This window comes from Oncorhynchus nerka, linkage group LG19, assembly GCF_034236695.1.
Source record: "Oncorhynchus nerka isolate Pitt River linkage group LG19, Oner_Uvic_2.0, whole genome shotgun sequence".
In the NCBI taxonomy this organism is placed as follows: Eukaryota; Metazoa; Chordata; class Actinopteri; order Salmoniformes; family Salmonidae; genus Oncorhynchus; species Oncorhynchus nerka.
This window is the reverse complement of record NC_088414.1, coordinates 50,244,883-50,250,242: the sequence shown is the minus strand read 5'-3', so window position 1 is coordinate 50,250,242 and position 5,360 is coordinate 50,244,883.

Here is a 5,360-nt window from a genome sequence, read left to right as displayed (position 1 = left end):
AGCCCACTGTAGAAACCAAACAACAGGATTCTCAGTCAGGATAACAGCCCACTGTAGAAACCAAACAGCATTCTCAGTCAGGATAACAGCCCACTGTAGAAACCAAACAAGCATTCTCAGTCAGGATAACAGCCCACTGTAGAAACCAAACAGCATTCTCAGTCAGGATAACAGCCCACTGTAGAAACCAAACAGCATTCTCAGTCAGGATAACAGCCCACTGTAGAAACCAAACAGCATTCTCAGTCAGGATAACAGCCCACTGTAGAAACCAAACAACAGTCAGGATAACAGCCCACTGTAGAAACCAAACAACATTCTCAGTCAGGATAACAGCCCACTGTAGAAACCAAACAGCATTCTCAGTCAGGATAACAGCCCACTGTAGAAACCAAACAGCATTCTCAGTCAGGATAACAGCCCACTGTAGAAACCAAACAACATTCTCAGTCAGGATAACAGCCCACTGTAGAAACCAAACAACATTCTCAGTCAGGATAACAGCCCACTGTAGAAACCAAACAACATTCTCAGTCAGGATAACAGCCCACTGTAGAAACCAAACAACATTCTCAGTCAGGATAACAGCCCACTGTAGAAACCAAACAACATTCTCAGTCAGGATAACAGCCCACTGTAGAAACCAAACAACATTCTCAGTCAGGATAACAGCCCACTGTAGAAACCAAACAACATTCTCAGTCAGGATAACAGCCCACTGTAGAAACCAAACAACATTCTCAGTCAGGATAACAGCCCACTGTAGAAACCAAACAACATTCTCAGTCAGGATAACAGCCCACTGTAGAAACCAAACAACATTCTCAGTCAGGATAACAGCCCACTGTAGAAACCAAACAACATTCTCAGTCAGGATAACAGCCCACTGTAGAAACCAAACAACATTCTCAGTCAGGATAACAACTGTAGAAACCAAACAACATTCTCAGTCAGGATAACAGCCCACTGTAGAAACCAAACATTCTCAGTCAGGATAACAGCCCACTGTAGAAACCAAACAACATTCTCAGTCAGGATAACAGCCCACTGTAGAAACCAAACAACATTCTCAGTCAGGATAACAGCCCACTGTAGAAACCAAACAACATTCTCAGTCAGGATAACAGCCCACTGTAGAAACCAAACAACATTCTCAGTCAGGATAACAGCCCACTGTAGAAACCAAACAACATTCTCAGTCAGGATAACAGCCCACTGTAGAAACCAAACAACATTCTCAGTCAGGATAACAGCCCACTGTAGAAACCAAACAACATTCTCAGTCAGGATAACAGCAAACCACTGTAGAAACCAAACAACATTCTCAGTCAGGATAACAGCCCACTGTAGAAACCAAACAGCATTCTCAGTCAGGATAACAGCCCACTGTAGAAACCAAACAGCATTCTCAGTCAGGATAACAGCCCACTGTAGAAACCAAACAACATTCTCAGTCAGGATAACAGCCCACTGTAGAAACCAAACAACATTCTCAGTCAGGATAACAGCCCACTGTAGAAACCAAACAACATTCTCAGTCAGGATAACAGCCCACTGTAGAAACCAAACAGCATTCTCAGTCAGGATAACAGCCCACTGTAGAAACCAAACAGCATTCTCAGTCAGGATAACAGCCCACTGTAGAAACCAAACAACATTCTCAGTCAGGATAACAGCCCACTGTAGAAACCAAACAACATTCTCAGTCAGGATAACAGCCCACTGTAGAAACCAAACAACATTCTCAGTCAGGATAACAGCCCACTGTAGAAACCAAACAACATTCTCAGTCAGGATAACAGCCCACTGTAGAAACCAAACAACATTCTCAGTCAGGATAACAGCCCACTGTAGAAACCAAACAACATTCTCAGTCAGGATAACAGCCCACTGTAGAAACCAAACAACATTCTCAGTCAGGATAACAGCCCACTGTAGAAACCAAACAACATTCTCAGTCAGGATAACAGCCCACTGTAGAAACCAAACAACATTCTCAGTCAGGATAACAGCCCACTGTAGAAACCAAACAACATTCTCAGTCAGGATAACAGCCCACTGTAGAAACCAAACAACATTCTCAGTCAGGATAACAGCCCACTGTAGAAACCAAACAACATTCTCAGTCAGGATAACAGCCCACTGTAGAAACCAAACAACATTCTCAGTCAGGATAACAGCCCACTGTAGAAACCAAACAACATTCTCAGTCAGGATAACAGCCCACTGTAGAAACCAAACAACATTCTCAGTCAGGATAACAGCCCACTGTAGAAACCAAACAACATTCTCAGTCAGGATAACAGCCCACTGTAGAAACCAAACAACATTCTCAGTCAGGATAACAGCCCACTGTAGAAACCAAACAACATTCTCAGTCAGGATAACAGCCCACTGTAGAAACCAAACAACATTCTCAGTCAGGATAACAGCCCACTGTAGAAACCAAACAGCATTCTCAGTCAGGATAACAGCCCACTGTAGAAACCAAACAACATTCTCAGTCAGGATAACAGCCCACTGTAGAAACCAAACAACATTCTCAGTCAGGATAACAGCCCACTGTAGAAACCAAACAACATTCTCAGTCAGGATAACAGCCCACTGTAGAAACCAAACAACATTCTCAGTCAGGATAACAGCCCACTGTAGAAACCAAACAACATTCTCAGTCAGGATAACAGCAAACCATTCTCAGTCAGGATAACAGAAACCAAACAACATTCTCAGTCAGGATAACAGCCCACTGTAGAAACCAAACAACATTCTCAGTCAGGATAACAGCCCACTGTAGAAACCAAACAACATTCTCAGTCAGGATAACAGCCCACTGTAGAAACCAAACAACATTCTCAGTCAGGATAACAGCCCACTGTAGAAACCAAACAACATTCTCAGTCAGGATAACAGCCCACTGTAGAAACCAAACAACATTCTCAGTCAGGATAACAGCCCACTGTAGAAACCAAACAGCATTCTCAGTCAGGATAACAGCCCACTGTAGAAACCAAACAGCATTCTCAGTCAGGATAACAGCCCACTGTAGAAACCAAACAGCATTCTCAGTCAGGATAACAGCCCACTGTAGAAAACCAAACAATTCTCAGTCAGGATAACAGCCCACTGTAGAAACCAAACAGCATTCTCAGTCAGGATAACAGCCCACTGTAGAAACCAAACAACATTCTCAGTCAGGATAACAGCCCACTGTAGAAACCAAACAACATTCTCAGTCAGGATAACAGCCCACTGTAGAAACCAAACAACATTCTCAGTCAGGATAACAGCCCACTGTAGAAACCAAACAGCATTCTCAGTCAGGATAACAGCCCACTGTAGAAACCAAACAACATTCTCAGTCAGGATAACAGCCCACTGTAGAAACCAAACAGCATTCTCAGTCAGGATAACAGCCCACTGTAGAAACCAAACAACATTCTCAGTCAGGATAACAGCCCACTGTAGAAACCAAACAGCATTCTCAGTCAGGATAACAGCCCACTGTAGAAACCAAACAGCATTCTCAGTCAGGATAACAGCCCACTGTAGAAACCAAACAACATTCAGGATAACAGCCTCAGTCAGATAACAGCCCACTGTAGAAACCAAACAACATTCTCAGTCAGGATAACAGCCCACTGTAGAAACCAAACAACATTCTCAGTCAGGATAACAGCCCACTGTAGAAACCAAACAACATTCTCAGTCAGGATAACAGCCCACTGTAGAAACCAAACAACATTCTCAGTCAGGATAACAGCCCACTGTAGAAACCAAACAACATTCTCAGTCAGGATAACAGCCCACTGTAGAAACCAAACAACATTCTCAGTCAGGATAACAGCCCACATTGTAGAAACCAAACAACATTCTCAGTCAGGATAACAGCCCACTGTAGAAACCAAACAACATTCTCAGTCAGGATAACAGCCCACTGTAGAAACCAAACAACATTCTCAGTCAGGATAACAGCCCACTGTAGAAACCAACAACATTCTCAGTCAGGATAACAGCCCACTGTGAAACCAAACAACATTCTCAGTCAGGATAACAGCCCACTGTAGAAACCAAACAACATTCTCAGTCAGGATAACAGCCCACTGTAGAAACCAAACAACATTCTCAGTCAGGATAACAGCCCACTGTAGAAACCAAACAGCATTCTCAGTCAGGATAACAGCCCACTGTAGAAACCAAACAACATTCTCAGTCAGGATAACAGCCCACTGTAGAAACCAAACAACATTCTCAGTCAGGATAACAGCCCACTGTAGAAACCAAACAACATTCTCAGTCAGGATAACAGCCCACTGTAGAAACCAAACAACATTCTCAGTCAGGATAACAGCCCACTGTAGAAACCAAACAACATTCTCAGTCAGGATAACAGCCCACTGTAGAAACCAAACAACATTCTCAGTCAGGATAACAGCCCACTGTAGAAACCAAACAGCATTCTCAGTCAGGATAACAGCCCACTGTAGAAACCAAACAGCATTCTCAGTCAGGATAACAGCCCACTGTAGAAACCAAACAACATTCTCAGTCAGGATAACAGCCCACTGTAGAAACCAAACAACATTCTCAGTCAGGATAACAGCCCACTGTAGAAACCAAACAGCATTCTCAGTCAGGATAACAGCCCACTGTAGAAACCAAACAGCATTCTCAGTCAGGATAACAGCCCACTGTAGAAACCAAACAGCATTCTCAGTCAGGATAACAGCCCACTGTAGAAACCAAACAAGCATTCTGTAGAAACCAAACAAGTCAGGATAACAGCCCACTGTAGAAACCAAACAACATTCTCAGTCAGGATAACAGCCCACTGTAGAAACCAAAACAGCATTCTCAGTCAGGATAACAGCCCACTGTAGAAACCAAACAACATTCTCAGTCAGGATAACAGCCCACTGTAGAAACCAAACAACATTCTCAGTCAGGATAACAGCCCACTGTAGAAACCAAACAGCATTCTCAGTCAGGATAACAGCTCACTGTAGAAACCAAACAAGCATTCTCAGTCAGGATAACAGCCCACTGTAGAAACCAAACAAGCATTTCAGTCAGGATAACAGCCCACTGTAGAAACCAAACAACATTCTCAGTCAGGATAACAGCCCACTGTAGAAACCAAACAAGCATTCTCAGGATAACAGCCCACTGTAGAAACCAAACAACATTCTCAGTCAGGATAACAGCCCACTGTAGAAACCAAACAACATTCTCAGTCAGGATAACAGCCCACTGTAGAAACCAAACAACATTCTCAGTCAGGATAACAGCCCACTGTAGAAACCAAACAACATTCTCAGTCAGGATAACAGCCCACTGTAGAAACCAAACAACATTCTCAGTCA